The following is a 23076-nucleotide window of genomic DNA, read 5'->3' as shown; positions in this document are numbered from 1 at the left end:
GAACTCGTGCAAGTTCCTCTACAACTGAAAATTCTCTCTATCTACTCTAGCTGCTGAAATCTTAAAGATTATAATGATTATGTATATGGCCGAGCATAATAGTCAGCAAAACCTAGAATAATAGGCTTGCTTCTAAGTTTCCATACTTTATTTTTTTCATTTGTAGTCTTGTTGACTCTCCATTGACATTAATATAGAATTGTTATCACAGAATAATGGTATACATAGTTTAAGGAAACTACATGATATAACCTTGCAGAGTTGCCCCTGTTCTACCAAAAGTGATAACTCCAATTTTGTCCATACTTAACTGTATTTTAGAAAACCAATACCCATTTTTTAACTTATTGCTATGACTTTAGTGCCAAATAAAGGGATGGTTCCAAAATCAGGAGCACAACGTTATCTTTTTGTCTCAGATTACATAGTATTATTAAAGATTAACTTCATGAACTTTAATAATAACAAAAATATGTTTTGTGCAGTGAAAATAGGAGGATCACAACGTTATCATGTTAAGTGGGGTTTGATTTTGGGTAATTGTGCAAATCTTTAAAACAAAATTTTGAATACCCTAATGCTTTAAAACAAAATTATTCACTCTACCTATTGTCTATGTTTTTTGGCCTTGCTGCAAAAATGAGCTCAAAAAATAGATTGGTTATATAAAAGAATATCAGAACCATTATTTTTACTACTCAGGAAATAACACACAACAAATTTGGCAGTTTGTGATTACTTCTGAGTTTTTCATGTGTTATGCTACAATGGCATATAGGAAGTTTCAGTTATTGTAGGAAAGTTCAGTTATTGTAGATGTGAAAATGAATTAATTGATCATTTCCTCCAATTCCCATCTTGAGGATATGAAGATTTTTATGGAATGGATGTTCCTTAATAAAAGAGTGGAAAAAGTGAAACATTGAATCACTCTTTGAAAGACCTGAAAAAATCAGTAGCATTGTCAAGATCTCCAAATTTTATTACATTGAAACCGGAGAGTACAATAGATGTGATTCATCTCACATTCGACCAAAAACTATCACTAACCACATACCTCTACTGTTATTTTCACCTTATCAACGTAAGATGTTTCAATTGGGGTGTGAGATTTTTCCCTTTGGAAAATGAGCTGATGCTACTTCACATTGTAAATTTGTTTTATGAATTTAGTCTTGTTTTACTTAAGTGGGTTGACATGAACATAACTTTTACTTTTTTAAGAGAGAAGATGGAAGCATCTAACAAAAGGGTGCAACAAGGGTATCGACAACCAGAAACTGGTTCTTGTTTTTTGCTATGTCTGAAACACTTAAATTATGTAGTACTTAGCTAAGATAATGATTTTTTTGTTTGTGCAACCAAGAAGCGGCACACAGTTCAAGTAATCGATCTGCTACATTTGCCCAAATAGAATGGAAGACCTATTTTTGATCTGCCAAAATAGAAGCATTTTTTGAATCAAGTAATGAAATGTTAATTTCAGCTTAGTTCATTATGTCTGGTGAGGGAGATTTTATATGCACCGCAGAAGAAGAAAAAAGTAGCAGAAAAGAAAGAATTTTCATATTGGAAGGGCAAAGCTCCTTGTGCTGACATCACAGTAGAGTTGGCCCTATGTCAATGGATATTGTAATCAGTCCATCTAGCATGTATACCTTCATATGGTTGAAATCCAATTTGACAAATCTAACACTGCCATAAGATCCGAGTAAAACAAAGGAAAATCTCTACATCTTTACTTTCACTATCAATTCTGCATGTAAACACTCTAAATTCTGCTTTCTTCCCATTATTGAAGTCACTTATTTTTAATTATTTGTCTTAATTCATGTACCAATTCTTCCATCTTAGCATACTTTGATACACCTTTCAAGACATTAAAATCAGACGACAAATCTACTCAGGTATTTCATCTAATTATCTTTTGCAGCCAAGCACATTAATTTGTGGTCTTGACTTTACATTTTGGCCTTCACTCATTTTCAAATTTTTATCTCTTCAGGTCACAAAATCGAACGTTCAATAGTTGAGGAGACTCAGAAGTTTTGTAAGATGGATCAAAAATCAAACTATGAGTACCAACCAACAAAAAGAAAAGAACACAATTAATTTTTGTTTTTAACTTCCAAAATTTTTGGTCTTGGAGACAAAATGCTTTCAATAGGTTGGGTAGTTAAAAGTGCCAAAAATTTCAACTATCAATTGTAAAAATTATTAGCAATATACCTAACTATATATAATTATTTTATTTTACATCATGTTGGGTAAAAATCCTCTTATAGTTCCAGAATATACAAAACTATTAATTGATATTATCTAAAACACATGTCTGAAAACCATGAGCACATAAAATTATTGATCACAACGAATAGATGGAAACGTGTTACTATTATTACAATAGAAATTTACAAGTAAACCCAAATAATAACTTGTATGGATAAACACATCCTAAAATACACCAAAAATAAATATTTATTTTGCATCAATAAAAAAAATAAAATTCTTGTGCAAGGTTTATAATGCATTTTTTCTTAACATTGTCCCACTTGTGTACATCATATTGGTGTCAATTAATGAAATACATCATCACATCCATCCATAAAACCACATCAATCTCTATAATGTTTTTGTGTTCCATCAAGATATCTACAATAGTGTATCCAAGATTACCACTATCTCAAGTAAGAACTCCTCTCATCCTCTAAAATGCCACCTCTCTAATATGCCACCTATATAAGGAAAGGAAGAAACCAAGTTGAAGATGTACCAATCGAAAGAACAAAATAGTCAATTTAAAGTGATAATAAAGGCTTTAAAACACTGTCAAAAAAATACATATGACTAGAAATAGAAATAACAAATTCTAATACATCAAATAATCCATACCTTAAAAGATATGAAAACATTAATTAAAATCTTACCAATATGATATACAACCTATAAACTATAATCACAAGTTTCGTGTATAAAATATATACATGTTCAAGCACATACATATCAAAGATCTCCACTAGAAAGGTACTACCAAAGTTAAAAATAGATCAAGGGATACCAATTCTTTCCATCAACATTCATACCAAAGTATGGCAAATAATCAAAAACATGTAGTACAAAAAAATGACCTCAATGATCCACGCTTGCAATAAAAACTATCTAGGTAATTCTCTCTCTCAATAGTCGATCTATATCTCTCAAACACTCAAAATAAAATAAAAAAGACAAATGATGGGATGTGATGAATGGTAAGCTCCGACTACAGAGAAAAACAAGAGTAGGGGACAAACTAAGACATCTTCATTTTGATCTGTGTTCAATTTCAGACGGCATTGACCAAGACTTTGAACAGATTAGCCATTAAATATGAAGGCCGGCCTTGATCAGCTTACAATGACTTTACATCAGTTTTTAACTTATTCAAATTCGAATATGTTATATATTGATTTGTAAAGCCCCATTCACCAAACATGACGACTTTTGTCCTTTAATACTAGTCATTTTTCTCATATGTGATAAACTAATATTCAAGAAAGCTGTATTATTAAATTGACTTATTATTTAAATATTATGAAAATTTTATATTTAAAAAAGAATTATATTAAAATAAGACTGGAACAATAAGTTTATTTTATGTTAAAAGTTAATTATGAGTTGGTATGTATTTTATGTTTTTATATTGACTTGATTTATAAATGTTTTGATGTAGCATTTGAATAGACTATGGATGTAAATGGTAAAATATTATTAAAAAATAAGTAAACATGATAGATAACTCTAATATAATACCTAACCTTAGGATTAGTTGAAAAGAGAAGATAATGATTGCTTTGGATTATCTTAAAGTTTGAGTTCTAAGTCTTTCTTTTGTTATGTTCATTTGAGAGACTACAAGTTTGAAAGGGAGAATGTCTATTGTTAGGTGAAACCTTCCTTTTAAAGAAAATCAATTTTAAAGATTAATGGTTAGATCATATTTTTAGCAACCACCCAACCATACTAGAGCTGGTGTAGGTTGGTTATATCTACTTAACTCCCATCATAGTCTATAAGATTGACACTTTACATTTGTAATAGCCTTAGTATTGTTGGATTGTAGTTAAATAGAAAAGGAATTAGCGAATACATTGAATATGACACTTTACACGAGTTTGTGAATATTTTTTTCAAATCAAGATTTTCATATTAGTTTGTATTGATCAAAAGAGGGACAATGTTAATGAACTTTTGTTTTTGTTTTTTTAATCTTTTCCTATGGAATTGGATATTGGGTTTGGAGGAGGGAATTGCATGGTCGTGCTCTCATTTTTTTTAACAATATTCATATTTCTTATTTTATGAAGAGATTGCAAAAAGATGGTCATTTAAGATTATTTTAGTAAGCTTATATTCTCAAACATAATTAAAGAGTCATTTGAGATAATTTTTTCTCTTCTCTCGACTTTCATGTGAATGTTTGACTATTTGATCTTATATTCTATATTAATATTGTGATTTTCTTTGGATTCAATGAAATATTGAAATGAAGTTATTATCTTGAAATTATTATACTTTCAATGTTATTATATGGTTTAAGGGGTAAGAATTCCATATGGCTCTTTACTTCTATCGTTATATGAACATTGCTACCTACTTGTGCAACTTATTTTCCTTTGTCTTTCCTATTGTATAATTTGTATACCTTTCTTCGATGACTCTTCAATTGTATTTTTTTCTAGAAAATTATTTCCTTTGTGAGCTATATTGGAATTTCCATAGGTTAAAAAATTTGTACACTTGCACACAAGATGGTTATTTTCTCCATACTTATGAAGCAAAGCATATGGCCTTTGTCATTATTAATAGAGCTCGAATAGCTACATCCATTTGTTATGAACATCTTTTTATCTTCATTTACCTCAAAGGCGTATTTTTATACCTATATCTAAAAAAGACAATTTAACTTTCAAGATTAAGGGCTCACATTCAAGGATAAGCATGCAAAACTATTGGGCTCTTTGTGACCATCAGATCATTTCCTCCAATTTTTTAACTTTTTTAACTCAGGTTCTTTGAACCCACACAACGAAGCCAAACACGTTTTGTGTTTATCATAAGTTGTGCCCCGAATCAACTCTTCCATACCTTTTTCACTCCTTTCAAAATAATTACGAAACAAATCAGCTTTGTCCATGTGAATGAAGAGAGAAAATTAAACAAGCCTCATTTTGATCTCGGCTATAATATGAATTCTTTCTTTATAGCGTTAATTTTATATTTAGTTTTTTTAATTCTTTTATTTTAAAAGTTTACTTGAAAAGCAATTTGGTTTCTTTTGTTTGGTAGATTTTTTTATTGAATGCATGAAGTTTCCACAGTCTATATTGATATGTTTTTTATTTTTCTGGATTGGACTGTATGAGTTTTTATGTAAAAATCTCACATAGTCGAAACCAGAAAAATAAAAAACAATTTTTTTTATTTTTAAAAATTTTACCTTTTAATTTTTAATTTTCAATTTTTTTAATAGAAGGAAGGCTTCATAACATATGGAGATTTCCTTTATCTTTATCAAAAACATATGGAGATATAAATATTTATATTGTATTTATTGTTCCATATTATATAGAATTTAATGTACAATATTAAATAAAAATATGATATAATTTATATTTTTATACATAATATTATTTAAATTAAATACATAAAAAATGTAATATATAATTAATGTTTGTATAATATATTATTTAAATTAATTTATAAGAAATCTTACAATGTAACTATTCATTTATAGAGATGAAATGAGACGGATGGAAGCAAGGAGAGAGACCTACATGTGTTAATTTGCAATTGTTGTATACCTTAATATATATAAGATGATACAAATTATTGGTTCACATACTTCACAAATAAATGATGCAAATCAATGAAATCAATTTTGATCAATCTTGAATTTATGATTTTTTGAGTTCATTTAGTGATTTTTGTAGCTTTGAATGAATAGACTAAAGGTTTGACTATAGGTATTTGAAATTATCTATATATGTAGGCTCAAGATTCTCAAATATTTTGATTGAGGTAGGGGACCGAAAGGAAACTGAGGGAGATGAGCGAGGTCTACAACTAGGGTTTCGTTGACATGGACCGTCCTTCCAGGCTCGACAACGAGTTTCCCTCCTGATAGTGGAGGAGGTGGTAAGACTTCCTCCATGGTGGTAAGGCCCTTGTTTTTCCCTTCTACCTGCATTCATTTCACTCACATTTATTGAGTGTGGTTTTACTTTGTTACTTGTTTTGTTGTACATGTTGCCTTATGGGCGAGCAATCAATAGGGTCTAGCATTAACTTGATCAACCCATCGGTTTCTACGACCGAGGCTGATGGAATTAATGGAAAAACCTTTAGAGATGCCATTATTGGCTTGGCTTTGTAGGTTCTGGATGAAGCCAAGTTTATACTCTAGTAAGTGATTCTGAACCAAGCAATGGCAGTGGAGGAAACCTTGGTAAGAACCCTCCCTCTCCTTTGCCTAACTTGTCCGTTTTTCCTAATGAATCGATGTCTAGGGCTATAGATTTCAAAAAGGCTAGGCTGCAACATATTTCCATTTTCTTCATTGCTACTGACATTGATAGATGCCCAGCTAGGAAGTTTATGGATGACTAGATGAAAAATGTTGGATAAATAAGTTAGGGTTTAAGTTTTCTTTTTGTAGAATGGTTCAGAAAGGTCTGTTCATTATTTTCTTCAATGACAATAAATCTTAGGCAGAAATTATTAAGAAACAATTTTGGGTCATGGGGAAACCACATTTAGGGCTCTTAAATGGTCATTTGATACTAACAATGAGGAAATATTGGCTCTATCATGCCCCCGTTAGATCCAAATTAAGAATCTTCCTCCCGTTTTCTTGAATTTCATTCCTCAAATCGTGGGACCAATAGGCAGAATGATAAGGGTAGACCACTCGTCAAACCTAGTTCCTCACCTGGATGCCTGCATTCTTGTTTCTATTAACACTGGTGTAGATATTCCTAGATTTATTGTCATTCATCTTGGAGATGAACGGTTTACTTGTCTTGTTGAAACCCTAGGTGAACTTAATGCTTGTTTTATGTGTATCAAGAAAGGGCACATTAGAAGATCCTTCCCTATTATTAATTCCAAGAAGAGGGCCTCTAAAAACCCTACCGATAATGTTTCTAAATCTAATGGTTACCCTTCCTCTTTGGCCCCCAATCTGGGTGGTGTCTCTCCCTTAGTGGGTAAACTTGATTCTCTTAAAGATGCCATTAGTAAAGCTACTTCAGGCTTCTGGAGTGAGAAATATGTAGTACTTCTTTCTATTGATGGCTCTTCTATCTTTGGAACCTTCAATGTCGACCCTCCTCCGTGTTATGCTGTGTCAGAAGCAGTCAAGAAGGAAGAATGCACAACAAATCGCATTGGAAAAAAGAGGGTGTGTGGATATGTGCAGAAATGCTTCTCCGTGAAGAAGATGTTCTTGAAGTTTTGTCTGAGAGTAAGTTGTCAGATAATAATGATATGTAGTCTCTAGTGAAGTCTATCATTAGGATTTTTGAGGGGGTAGTTCAGGGTACCTCTGGCTTGGGGAAGACGGAGAGAATCGGCCCTCCTCTTGGCAAAGATCCTATTCTACCAAAATCTAATCAATTTTAGATTCTTGATTCTTAGTCTGAGCCAATTAAGGATTTGATTGATCCTATGGATTCCCGAGAGGAGGGAGATTTTCCTTCTTGTTATCAAGACACTGATACTACGGTGTCTTTCCCCCTGTTTCTAAAAATTTGATTGATCCTGACAATGTGGTCTATGAGATCATCCATGTTGACCCTCTAGTTGGTAGGTCAAACCCTAACGACTCCCCCACTCTTGCCAAAGTTGACATAACTGAGAGTGATAGCCTGCAGTATGACTCCTTGCTGGGCAATCATGAGTTCGAAGTTGAGATAGACCTTATTTCCAACTACTCGGTCACAAGTAGTGAGGGGGTCCAGGAGAGAGGATTTTTGGATGAGGAAATTTCTGAAACATAGACTAATGCGAGGAGAAAAAGAGGTAGACCTCCAAGATCCAAAAATAAAAACTCTCCATTGCATAAGAAATCTAACCGTAAATCTAGCATGTGCAAGTGCTTCAGCAGCTTCCATGCTGCTAAGGAAGACAATTAAGAAGTTGTTGATTATGAAGTGCATGTCATGGAATGTCTGGGAGTTGGAATCTCCTGACAGGAAATATATTGTCAGAAGAAGGCTTAATCAACATAGAGAACTGGACATTGTTATGCTTCAAGAAATCAAGGCACGTAGTTTCACATTGGATGTTGGTCAAAATTTTGTCTGGAAAGATGCTCTGAAGTTTTATACCAAACATGAAAAGAGGAAAGGGGGAGCCGTGATACTTGTACATTCAAAATGGAGAGACTCAATTTAGTGCTCCAGTGTATCCCCCATGTACCAGAGCAGTATGGGTCTCTGTTAAAAGCAGTGATAACATATTTGGTATTTGTATAGTCTATGCCCCTAATGATTATAAGGAGAGAGATAATCTATGGCAATGGTTGCTTTCTTACCTGACATCCCATGGATCATAGGAGGATACTTTAACATGATTGAGCGATAGGAGGATAAGAGGAGAGGTTAAAAAGTGGATTGGAAAGGAGGAGAGAAGATGATATGGGACAAAATGAAAGGAATGAAGAGATTGTATGACCCGTTAGAAGGTATGAGATCTTCCCACAAAGGTATTTGGTTTACCTGGTGCAACTACCAAAAAAGGCAAAGTAGGATTTATTCCAGACTTGACATATTTTATGCCAACAAAGATTTATTTTCCTTTGCTCGTGATCTTGATGGCTATCCGGTGAGAGTCTGGCCTTCCCCTCTCTTTGCCCATCACCCCATTATTGCCTATTTCTCCCTTAGAGACGCTATCAAAGGACAAACAAAGGGCAGTAACAAATTTATTCTCAATACAAAGTTGTTAGAAGATCAAGATATCCTTGCTGCCCTCCACATTGCCAGTATTTTTAACAGATGGAACTCTCACTCTAATTCCCATATTGAAAGATGGAATGCCTCAGTGATCAGTTGGAAAAATGTTCTTAATACCATGGGTAAAAACAAAGCCAAGGATGTGAGACAGGTTGAACTTATCCTCACATCAAACCTGTAAGAGGCAGAAGAAAAGATCCAATCTAACCTGAGTAATGTAATTCTTGCCCATTCGGTGGCTTTGGCTAGAAATAAACTTAGGAAGCTGCAACATAATAGATCTTTAGGAGCAAGGGCAAGAGCCAGAATACAATGGCTACAACAGGGAGATTCAAGTTCTAAATTTTTCTTTAAGTATCTTAAACAAATGCAAGCAAGAGACATAATTGATAAGTTGTCAGATGAAGATAGAGAGATTTATAGTGAGGATGGCATGATGGGAGTATTCCTTTTCTTTTACAAGAATCTCTTTACAACCTATGACTTGCCCATCTCCATCATTGCTAGGAAGATATGTTGCTCTCTCATCCCTAAGATCCTTTCACCTAAAGATAACTAGAGGCTAAACCAACCTTTTTCTGTGGAGGAAATCAAAAGTGCCATTAACTCACTTCACAATGATAAGGCCCCAAGCCCAGATGGGTTATCCATTGAATTCTATAAAGCCAATATCAACTGGATTGCTAACAACTTGCTGGAAGTGTATAAGGAAGCCACTGGGAAAGGTTCCCTTGGGGATGAGATTAATAGAGGACTTATTAAATTACTTCCTAAAGAAGGGGATAAGGACATCATAAAAAACTGCAGACCTATCACTCTACTCAATGTCTCCTATAAAATTCTAGCCAAAATGCTAGCCATCAGATTGGAAAATATTCTTCCTAGGCTTATTTGTGGGGAAAGGTCTATATGGTGGAATCTATTCCACAATGGTAAACCCCTAGCCCTCACTCAAGGCCGCTTAGCCAGAAGTTGGGCTAACAGAGGTATTTTTTGTTTTAAAGATATTTGTTTAAATGATCCATGGAAGATTATTATTAGGAATAATATTAAGTTGGGTGTTCCCAAGACTGTAAAATCTTGGAAATCCCTTTCTCTTAGTGACCTCTTAGTTGGAATTTTCTATGACTCTGCTACGGGCTCATCGGTGTTCAAGTCAATTTGGAAGGCGTGGGAGAGTGTTAGGCACAACATATCTAACAATTGGGTTAGTAGGGATGATCTCATTTGTGGGGAAAGGTCTATATGGTGGAATCTATTCCACAATGGTAAACCCCTAGCCCTCACTCAAGACTGCTCAGCCAAAAGTTGGGCTAACAGAGGTCTTTTTTGTTTTAAAGATATTTGTTTAAATGATGGTCTCATCTTTTGGAATGATCTCTCTAGTAGGTATCATCTTCTTGTTTCCAATAGGAGAACTTATAATATAATGTTTAATGCTTGTCTTTCCTTGCAACTCCCCAAAAAATGTGTAACTATTGATAAGAGGTTTGTTGACCTCTCTTGGTGTGACAACACTAAGTTATGTAATTTGAAATCCATCTCGGTTTATAATTCTCTTATGTACAATGATTGAATTCTCAATCACATTAACTCTCTTTGGTATACTGACTTGACGCCCATGCAATGGGGTAAGCTGTTTAAATCAGTACGGAACAAGCTGATAGCTCCTAAAGAGAAGATTTTTAGATGGCTACTAATTACTGTTAACCTTCCTATCAGATTTGACCATAATAGAGATGTGCTTTGTACCATCTGTAAAGTTATTTAAACTACAAGGCATATTTTGTTTTATTGTATTATTGCTAAGGAAATCTGGTTAATGTTTGGTTTATCATTTCCATTGCATGTTAATCTTCTTGATTTTGTTACTGGTTATATTAAAGGCCTCAAAAAAGACAACAATTTATTTTGGAATTTGTTATCATGTGAAATTCTTTGGTATATATGGAAGATAAGAAATGAAGATAGGTTTCAAGGAAAAGAGAGTATCCTTAATGAGACTTTTTGTAGACTCACACATTATTTTGTCTCTTCTCAGGTGGACTTAGTAATTAGGTTGAAAAGGGAGAAGTTCCAGAGATTTCTGAGTGACGACCATACTAAGATCTTTGTACATGAGCTCTCTCACGGCTACACATGGCATAGGCTCAATGCTCAAGGTACACCCTTTGTCAATGTTCTGGATGCCCTTTTGGAGGAAATCAGAGGCAATAGAGTCCTGATTCGCCAATAAATGATATACTCAACCAGGATGAGAGATTACCAAAGGCTAGTCTGGATAGAAGGCCCCATGGGATGGGTTGCATGGATGTGAACTATTAGTCATTTTGCATAATGTCATAGTTTTGTATCTAATGAGATGTATAACACTTGTCAGTCCTTTGTAGTTAGGGATTTAGGAGGGTTATATATAAACAGTCTGTTCTGGTAGCATGAGTTTTTGAGACTACTACGGCTATGAAACTTTCAGTTTTGTACTTATGTTTTGTTATTGTGGGAGATTATCTGACTATTTTACTTTCACTAATGTATTGTAATTGTGGGAGATTAGACTATTAATAACCATTCAAATATAGTGTTTGACTCAATGATTTCGTATTAGAGAACTAACCTTGCCACTAAAACAAATCAAATTCAACCAAATAATTTTTAAATAGAAGATAAAAATGTAACCCTTTACCATTGTATGCTTGACTTATTTTTTTTATACAAATTTAAGATTGATCAAATATGTTATTAACTTAATAAGCTTATTATATGGTAAGTTTACTATTATTTATTTTAAATTATTATTATTTTATTAACATTTATACTTTATATATTTTGACTTTGCATTTTTTATTTACTCTCTATCTCTCTCTATTACTTATCTCAATCACCTCTTTTGTCTATCACTCTTGCCCTCGCCCCCTCTTTCTCTCTACATCTATCTTTATCTCCTTGTCCCCCCTCTCTGTCTATATATCATTATATCTACCTCTCTCTTATTCACTTTATGTCTCCCGCTATCTCTCTCTTTCCCTCTTAATACTATTCTCTCTCTCTCTCTCTCTCTCTCTCTCTCTCTCTCTCTCTCTCTCTATCTCCCTCTCATTCTTCTCTATCTCTTTCTATCTATATCTTTCTCTACATCTATCTCTCTATATATCTCTCTCCTTATCTCTCCATCTCTTTCCAACCCCTATCTATCTCCTTTCCATATCCCTTTCTATCTCTCTATGTCACCCTATACAAATATCTATTTGCCTCTTCCTCTCCCTCTCTCTCTCCCTCTCTACATGTTGAGTTCTCTCTCTCTCTCTCTCTCTCTCTCTCTCTCTCCCCCTTTATTCTCCTATACATCTTTATCTCCCTCTCCATGATCCTTACCCCCATTTATTTCCCTCTCTCACCTCTCCATCTATCACCTTTATAGTTACTCCCCTCTCTATCTACATCAATCTCCATCCTGCCTTTCTCACCTCGCTCAACTCTTCTTCTCTAGGTCCCTCACTATTCCTCTCTTATTCTCTCTCCATGTCTCTCACTACCTTTATTCCTCTATCCCTCTCTATCTATCTCATCCATCCTTACCCCCATCTCTTTCCCTCTCTCACCTATTTCACCTCTCTAGGTCTCTCCCTCACTTTCTTCCTCTCTCCATTGTTATGCTCATATCTTTCTATATCTACATCTCCCACTCCTTCCATTTATACCTATCCCTCAATCCATTCTTTCTCCTCTCTCTCTCTTTTTTTTTATCCCTCTTCTATATAAGTCCTTCACTCCCTTTATTCCACTATCCCTTTCTATCTCCCACTCTTAGGATAAGGTTTTGACTTAGTCCTATTGCTTAATTTCCTTTTCTTAACCTTTATTTTTTTAATCTCAATCCATCTTTTCTCATTCTCTAAAGGATCATTTTTATCTAACAATCTTAGAGTATTAAGAGAAGGGACTTTATTCAAGACATGAATCATATCCCCCTCTATGGTCTCTAAGTTATCTAAACACTCTATGGACCTCGCTAGGACTTCATCATAATTCCACATTATTTCCTTATTCTCTAGACCTAATTGGTTAATGAGAAGAGTTATTTTTTCAAGATTAACTTTAAAATAATAATTGTTTCCTATTTTGGAGTTGAGAACTTTCCATTTCTTATCCTTCTCCAAGGCCAATCTATGGGCAATGTGTTGTCTAGGATTGGCATTAGGTAGGGAAATATTTATTATTTATAAAGGGGTTTTATTATCCTCTTATAATCTATTTTTATTATCTTCACAAATATCATTTGTATCATGCACATCCAAATTGAGTCTAAGGCATAAAGTAAATGTCTCAAAGCTACGACACTTATGTTGATTCATAGACTTTATTTCCTTTCGTCATCCCATGTTTATGATGCTAGTAGCTCCTCCCTACTACCCTTTGTTTGAGCCCACCACATGTACATGCTCCTATCCATGCATAGGCCACCAAACTTGGCACACTTTTTTGTGTTTCCAAGAAAGCCCTCACCACTCTATTACGTATTGTCACTCTTTCCACATAATGGACCATTTTTTTCTCAACTCTAAATCTTAAAAAACTTGTGATTTTGATTGGTCATTCTTAGGATGTCTATCATTAATACATAAATCCAATAAAAAATGGAAACCTCAAGAATGTATCTTTGAGTGTCTTTGACATAATTTTTTCTAAAGATAGTTGTGTTAGTATTTCTCTCATACATATAAGAATAAGAAATATATATTTTTTAAAATTAGAATAATATAATTTGTACATATGGAGATATTGTTTATGTAATGAATGCATACACACAAACATTTCCTAGAATGTTATTTTATATATTTAAGATTTATTTATTTATTTTATATGGGTTTTAATAATATTTACATATTTAAACATTATATAAGTAATGTATAGACAGAAAGAAAGAAAGAAGGGTATGTTTGTGTTTTTTTTTTAATTAAGAGTTATTTTACTTTCTTTGGATTTAAAACATAGATAATCATACATGTTAGTTCTGTTAGTTTATAAATAATATGTTTTTGATTAAGTGAAAAGAAGGTTTTGAAGGGACCACGAAACCATTTGCAACATTACATAAATAAGATTAAACCTTATAGACCCACAAAGATAAGATAGTTGGCAAATAGACAAAAAACCAATGAAGGACTAAAAACCAAGAAAAGGATAACACACATGTGCATAAGGGATAAAGGGGGATCCACCAAGAAATAAACCTAAGTAAAACTTTTTAGGAGATCTGCAGCTTCCAACTCGACTTGATCCATAGAGGCAGCTGCATTCTTAATTTCTTCAATCTCCTTGTTAGCACACAACAACTTATTCCTAGTACTTACACATGTTCTCTTACCTCGGATGACATACGCATATTTAGGGCTCATATCCTTGTCTTCCATAGATTCAACAATAGATTTATCCTTTTTGACCCGCTCCAACTTGACAAGCAGAATATTTAGGTGTTCAATAGAGGACTTGAGGATTTTATGACTCTACTCCCCAATTTTCTTGAGGGTACCCTCCAAACTAGAAAATATCCTCTCTAGATCTTTTAACCTAGCCTCCACCACTTTAAAATTAGAGCCATAAGAATTAGTAATGGCTTCATCATCACTATCCTCTTTTGTCAGCTCCCTCAAATTATTAGGGAGAGAGCTAAGCTTACCATTGTTCATGGCTTCAATAATTTTAATTAATCTTTTATTTCCTTGACCTCAAGAAATATCCATTTTATTACCCTATAGAAATCCAGTGCCCCATCCTTGGTAGTTTGCAGCACATTCATAGTAGGGTCTTTGTTGTCATTGTTCAGGTCAATAAAAATAAATTAATCTTCAGGGGTTTCAAACTCAACAATAGGGATTTTTTTATTGATAGGAAATAAACCCTCACCTACTGTGTCCTTAAGCATTCTATCAACAGGTTGAACATGGCTCTTAGAAACTAGAGGAGGGGACAGAGCTTTAGAATTTCCCACATAATCCCCCAGGCCTTTGGTAGGGATCGAGGGAATAATCTTTGTCTTCTGCTTTGGAGGAGAGGCAACCCACTCATTCTCATTCTCTGTCTCCATACCCTCATTCTCATCATCTTCTTCATCATACCAACTCTCCTCCTCTTGGTTCTTCTTTCTCCTATTCTTAGTCACTTTCCCCAAATTCTTCTTGGTAGACCCAATGACACTCTCTTTGCCTTTACCTTTGCCAATATTCTTGACATGGGTAGCCATGGCCATCTCCACTTCTAATTCTGTATCGGACCCCCTTTCCTCCTGATCATGTGAATCATGCATGTCCTCTTCCGAGGTAGAATGGTTAGAAATGGTTTGTTGTATGGAAGTGGATTTGACATAATCATACAATAACACCATTATCCCTTCATGGAGAGCAGGGTTACTATCCGGATTAGCCCTAGCATCCTTGATACTGGTATTAAGAGAACAAAGAGGATAGAAAGGAATGGATACCTTATCTTAATGGTAAAAATGATTCAACACTACAAAGCGATACCCGTAGACTTGGGTAAATCTCCCATCTAGAGTAATGTATTACATAATAGAAAATAAAACCCACCTCCAGAACTTCTTTATCAACTTGGGAGAGTAGTAGATCTTACTGCCCTTGACCAATTTGGCCTTTTTAGCCCCCTCTTTTGAAAATCTCTTGATGGAAGAGGCAGTGAGTTTCCGGTCTCTGTAAAAAATCCTACCTTTAAGGGGGAGACCAGTAATGTTAGAAATAACACCCTCATCGATATTGACCTCCTTCCACAAATAGTAATCACGTCATCCTTCCAATTTTTTTAAAGATTCTAGTAATGGAGGGGTTTCAGCCTTGCAAATTCTCCATGAAGCCAATCATATTACCAGCTTCCAAAATCTCCCAAACCATAGGCTTTTTCTTCCATTCATCACAGGATAGGGGCTCCCTTCTCTTCCTCTTTCCTCCCATCACACTTCCAACAACCCCATTCAAAACCTCCTCAATAGCCAGAAACAACAACAAAGATAGACCTAGTATGAGATATGATCTGCAAAATTTAGAAACCATGAGGCTAAAAATTGAAAGAAGAACCCATAAAGCATCTGTGGTCATTTCAAAATTAATCTCCGATCTATCAATCAAATGCCACACTTCACAAATAATAATAACTTTATTCCTTGAAGTGTACATTGTAATCATTGATAAGAGCTCCCACTTTCCCATAAATCATGTCATAATTAAGGATGGCACGTGCATCATGGGGAAAATCTAGCTCACCATGCCAATGAATCGGTTGATCAGCTCACACCACTACCTTAGCAATCTAGTCCACCATAACATTAACTTTTCTGCAAGCATGAGATATAAAGCATTTCTCAAAGGAGTTAATTGTATCTCTGGCAAAATTTATGATATTGTTTATTGTCCAAGAAGGGGGGTTAAGACCCTTAAGGCATCTTATTATATTGTTGGAGTCCCCATCAATCCCGACTTTTTTATATCCCATATTTTTAGCTAGAAGAAGGGATTAAAGAGCAGCCATAGCCTCAACTAAGTGATTAGTCGGACATCCCAAGGGTAGCACCACTGTCGCAAAACATTGGCCAAATTCATTTCTTATCACTCCCCTACACCCAGCCAGGCTAGGGTTACCCTTGGCCGCCCCATCAAAGTTGATTTTAACCCATCCATTTGGTGGAAAGTTCCACTTACAATCTATAAATAATATGTTAGTAATATATTTTATAAAAAATATTTAAACATGTTTATCACATGAGATTTTTTTACATTAATTAATAATAATTTTTCAATGTAACAATTATATACATTTAAAAAACATATAAATTGTGGTGTTTTAATTTTTATCACCAAGATTCACACTCTATTTAGATATTATTGTTGAGTTCTTATGCGAAAATAAAATACCTCATATGTGACCTCACTAATTTATAATTTGACAAAAAAAATATCTTTAGAAAATTAAATAAAAATAATAATTTAATAATTCAATAATAAATATTTTATTATATTAATAGTTATATTTAGTAAAATGATTCTTAAATAAAATATAAAATACAAATAGAAATAAAATTTATGACTTTTTTCTTGGATATGAAAAATAAATAAACTAGTGGCATACATAGATATATTGACTACTTAAAATTGAATTTAGTTACTAATTGACTTTTAAGCTTAAATAACTTGCCCCTACATTTTAGAGTGCATAGTCCCCTTGGACTATTCTATCCTATAACATTGCCAGCACTATAGCTCTTAGTGTCGCTTTGCTGTCCATTTTTGTCCAGGAGAGCAGAGCTTGGAAGAATAGGTCACACTGGGACCTTAAATTGAAAGATCTATCTTCTAGGCATAGTCTATCTTTGATTGATTATAATTGATCTTCAATTGATTGAATTATAAAGCATGATTACAAATATATATATCAATCCAAAGGATCCAGTTGGCCCAAAAGGATCAAAACCTGAAGAACAAGACCTAACGTGCAAAATGAACAAGGTTGGTCTCCACCAAGAGATTCCTTTGGAAAATCCAAAGGATGAAATGTAGAAGGTTGACCACATGCTAAGAAACATCGAGATCAATGCTCAAGGATCCACAAGCTTTGAAATGGGTTTTGGTAGATCATCAGAATAGGTCTTAGGCAACCAGAAAAAAAGGAACAATCGGTAACAATAAACTGTCATAGAAACTGGTAGCAATATCTTGCCGGAAAGTGATCCAAATGAGATGCGGTTTGAAAGCAAGAAATATGATCAAGTCTTCAAGTAGAATCCAACTCCATAGGATCCGGTGAGCCAAAAATGGGACACATAGAAAGGAAAACTGAAACTGCAAACAAAAAAAAAAACAAAAGAGAAAGTGTTTTTGGTTGATGCAAGATTGTTGTGAACTCGGGATGCTCCTGCATTAGACATCCGGGTTTAATGAAAAAATTGAGCCTCTCACTTTAATGGGGTTAACAGGAAACCAAGACGGTCTACCTCTGCCTGAGAAATACAAGATGAATCTTTGAATAGTTTGCTCTTCCACTTCATAAGATATTATTTGTACTGACTATTCCGGGTACTTTTCCCAATCCTACTGTCTAAAATTTCTTCAATCTGATCTGTTTCCTTCTGGGGAAATTGTTTCTCAATGTCTGCAACATTGTCCTCATCAAATTCTGGTTCATGGTACTCATTAAGATTTGTAATGTTGAATATAGGTGAAATATTTAGACTATTCGGGAGCCCTACATCATATGCATTTCCAGAAATGAATTTCCTCAAAATATTATAGGGTCCAAACTTCTTCATCTGCAACTTAATATAAGTTCCAACCGGGAATCTCTCTTTTCTCAGGTATACCATCACCACATCACCAACTGTAAATTCCTTATCTCTCATCTTCTCATCTGCCTTCTCCTTATATTTGCTATTCATGTCTTCCAAATGTTGTTTAACCTGAATATGCAATGCTTTCTTGTGATCTGCAAATTCTTCTTCTTCTGAACTCTTCTGGTCTTCACTGCTAATGTCTCTCAATTCTTCTATTCATCTAGGATGCACTTTGGTAACAATCTCAAAATGTGTTTTTCCGGTACTTCTATTCACTTAATTTTTATAGGAAAACTCTGCTTGTGCAAGGATCAAATCCCAACTTCCAGTTTTATCTCCCACTAAACACCTCAACAAGTTTCCCAAACTCTGATTAACTACTTCAGTCTATCCATCAGTCTGTGGATGAAAAGTAGAACTGAACTTCAAATCTATCTTCATCTTCTTCCAAAGTGTTCTCCAAAATAAGCCAACAAACTTAGTATCCCTGTCTGAAACTATGCTCTTAGGTAATCCATGCAATCTCACCACTTCTTTGAAAAATAGACCTACTACATGCAATGCATCTTATATTTTCTTACAAGGTATGAAATGAGCCATCTTTGAAAATCTATCCAATACCACAAATATAGAATCATTCCCTCTCGATGTCTTAGGCAATCCAAGTACAAAATCCATGCTTATATCCTCCCAAGGTCTTATCGGTACTATCAAAGGTTTATACAATCCCACATTTTGACTACTACCTTTTGCAACTTGACAAACTCTACAACTCTGCACATATCTCTTAACATCCTTATGAATCTGGGGCCAAAATTACTATTCACTCACTAATGCAACTGTTTTATCAATGCCGAAATGTCTAGCTAAACCTCCACTATGCTTCTCTTTTACCAGGTTCTCTCTCATGGAACTCTTAGGTATGCATAACTGATCTCCCTTGAATAACATCCCATCATGAATGAAATAATCCAACAATTTGCTTCTATCAACCATAACCAGTTCTCTAGATGCTTTCCAAGGTTTTGTAAAATCTAGGTCTTCATCATACAAGCTCTTCAAATCTTGAAAACCTAATACTGTCACTCTCATCTCTGTCAGCAAATTCCTTCTCCTACTCAATGCATCAACAACTTTGTTAGATATCCTACTTCTATGCTTCAACACAAAGGTGTAACTCTACAAGAATTCTACCCATCTCATATGTCTGATTCAACTTACTTTGACTGTTCAAATACTGCAAAGCTTGATGATCTATATACAATAAAAATTCCTTAGGCAACAAGTAATGTCTCCATTTCTTCAAGGCTTGAACTATGGCATAAAATTCCTGATCATACACTAAATATCTCTTCCAGGCATCATTGAATTTCTCACTGAAATATGTTACTGCTCTCCCTTCTTGACTCAAAACTGCTCCTATTGCTATTCCACTTGCATCACAATCCACTTGAAATACCTTATCAAAATCCGATAAAGCCAACACAGGCTACTCAGTCACATTCTGTTTCAACAATTCAAAACTTTTCCGGTGGTCCACTTGAATTCCTTTTGATCTCCTGTCATGGTCTTAGTCATAGGGTTACAAACTGAACTAAAATTTCTGATAAACTTCCGGTAAAAACTAGCCAATCCATGAAATGATCTTACCTCTCCAATGCTTTTCGGTGTAGGCCACTCAACAATGGCTTTCACTTTCTCAGGTTCCATCTTCAAACCATCCTTAGATATCACAAATCCTAAATAAACTAACTCATCCTTCACGAAAGTGCACTTCTTGATATTGATCAACGATTTTTCTTCTCTCAACCTTTGTAAAAATTGTATTAACTGCAACAAATGCTCCTCTTTTGTTCTACTAAAAATCAGAATGTCATCCAAATACACAATAACAAACTTACCCAAGAATTTCTTCAATACCTCATTCATCAGCCTTATGAAATTACTCAGTGCATTAGTCAATCCAAAGGGCATCACCAACCATTCATATAGTCCTTCATTTGTCTTAAATGCTGTCTTCCCCTCATCACCTTCTCTGATCCCAATTTGATGATATCCACTCTTCAAATCTATCTTTGTAAAGTATTTTTCTCCACTCAAACAGTCCATTATGTCATCCATCCTAGGCAAAGGAAACTGGTATTTCACTGTGATCTTGTTTATTGCTCTTGAATCAGTACACATCCTCCATTCTCCATTCTTCTTAGGTGCTAATACTATTGGTACTGCACAAGGGCTCAGACTTTCCCTGATCAAACCTTTCTCCAATAACTCCTGCGCTTGTCTATTCAGTTCTTCATTTTCTGCCGATGTCAATCGGTGTGCAACTTTGTTGGGAAAAATAGCTCCAAGAACCAAGTCCATGCAATGACTAATACTTCTAATAGGTGCCAATCCATTAGGTACGTTATTTGAAATGATGTCCTCATATTCTGTTAGCAAATCTCTTATCTCTGCCAAGTGTTCTCCTTCCGGTTTTGGTCTCTCAGTCTTCTTAAGAATTAAGGCAAAACACACATTCTCATGTCTCATTCCATCCATGAATTTCCTTCCATCTATTAAACAAATTTTGGTAGTCATACAGACTTCATTCTTCAAAGGTTCCTCCAAAGGTAACAAGGTTTTCTTCATCCCATTGGCCACAATAGTGTATGTATTCTTCCTCCCATCATGTATTTCTTGTCTATCAAACTGCCAAGGTCTTCCCAACAAAAAATGAAAAATATATAGGCATAATATCACACAAAACTTCATCATGATAATTCCCAATTTTAGTTTTACCAAACACTGTTCACTTACTAACAACTTATGTTCATCCTGAATCCATGCTATCTGATAAGGCTTAGGGTGTTTCAATCTCTCCAATTTCAACTTATTCACCATCTCTTCTGAAACTAGATTATCTGAACTACCACTATCAATAACAACTTTATAACACTTACTAGATACCTTACATCTGGTCTTGAACAGATTCTTCCTCTGCAAGGGTTCTTCATCTCCTCCGGTATGACACAAAGCTCTCCTCATCATCAACAGTTCTCCATCTTCTGATTTATTGTCTAATCCGGTGGGGTTTTCTTCCACCACTACTACTCTTCTAGTACCCTCTGTCTTCTTGCATTCAAATGCATAGTGTCCTTATCCTCCACATTTAAAGTAGGTTCCTCTAAATGCCCTCTTGTCTTGTCTTCCAAAGTTCTGATTCCGGTAACCATCCGGTTCTCTCCTCTGGTAGAAATTTCTATCATCCTTCTAGTATGAATTACCTTACTTGCTCACTTCCTTGTCCTTGTTATGATCTGTACTGGTTCCTCTTCCTCCGGTATATCCTCTTCCTCCTTGAAATCTTCCTTCGGTAAACCTTCCACCTCTACCTCTCTGTCTCTGCTCATGTATTTTGTTCAATTTCTCTTCACCCTTTAGTGCATATTGGTAAGCCTCTTCAACAGTCTCCAATTTGATCATACTCAGTTCATCTTGTATAGACATCCACATTCCACTCAAATATCTTGCAATTTTTTCATTTTCATCATCAACATGTCCGGATCTGATGTTCAACTTGTAAAATGCTTCAGTGTACTCCTTCACACTAGATTCCTTCTGTCTCAGATTCTGCAACTTCCAGAACAAATCCACTTGATAACTCGCTTAGACAAACTTTGATTTCAACTTAGCAATCATCCTATCCCACATCTTAATCTTTTTTTTACCTCTTCTTTGCCTATCAACTTGCAAGTGCTCCCACGAAAGAGATGCATGACCTTTCAACTGGGTACAAGCATATTTCACCTTCCTCTCTTCTACAGTGTTTTCAAAATCAAAATACTTCTCCATCTCCGAGATCCAATCCAACAATTAATCTGAATCTAACTTCCCATCATATTCCAGTGGGGTAAAATGAGGTTTAGTGTTTTCCCTACTCAAAACCCTTAAAAACCTTTCTTCATCCGGATCAACTACCTATAGGTTCACTTATTCTATCGAGGCTTTTTCTCCTCCATCTTCTCTCACATCGTCAATATATTAACCTCTTCTCTGGGCTGTCTCCACGACTTCTAATTGGGCTGCTATTCCTTGCAACATCTCCATCACAACAGGGTCTACATTCCCACACACTTCACCATTCCTAGTTCCTCTTCACGCCATTGATTCATGCTAGTCCTTTGGCAATTGCAGGTCGGATCCGCAATCCACCACCCTACAACAAAATTTAGGACACGAAACCTCCGGAACATAATTTTTCTCTAATACCACTTGAAGAAGTCACCAGTGAGGATGGACCTCAAGGAGATCAGTCCAAACCGTTTAGCAAGAGTAAACACAACGAAAACACACAGACATGATGGAGGCAATGCAAAACATATAGTTTTATTGCATGAAATTTGATTACATCCAACTGGGTTACAACATACCAACACACAGGCCTGGTAGAATAGGTCACACTAGGACCTTGAATCGAAAGATCTATCTTCTAGGCACAGTCTATCTCTGATTGATTCTAATTGATCTTCAATTGATTGCATTCTAAAGCATGATTACAATATATATATATCGATCCAAAGGATCCAGTCGACCCAAAAGGATCGAAATTTGAAGAACAAGACCTAACGTGCAAAATGAACAAGGTTGGCCTCCGCAAAGAGATTCCTTCGGAAAATCTAAATGATGAAATGTAGAAGGTCAACCACATGCCAAGAAACATCGATATCAATGCTCAAGGCTCCACAAGCTTTAAAATGGGTTCCGGTAGATCAC

Source organism: Cryptomeria japonica, unplaced genomic scaffold (assembly GCF_030272615.1).
Source record: "Cryptomeria japonica unplaced genomic scaffold, Sugi_1.0 HiC_scaffold_221, whole genome shotgun sequence".
Classification (NCBI taxonomy): domain Eukaryota; kingdom Viridiplantae; phylum Streptophyta; class Pinopsida; order Cupressales; family Cupressaceae; genus Cryptomeria; species Cryptomeria japonica.
This window is presented reverse-complemented; position numbering follows the sequence as displayed.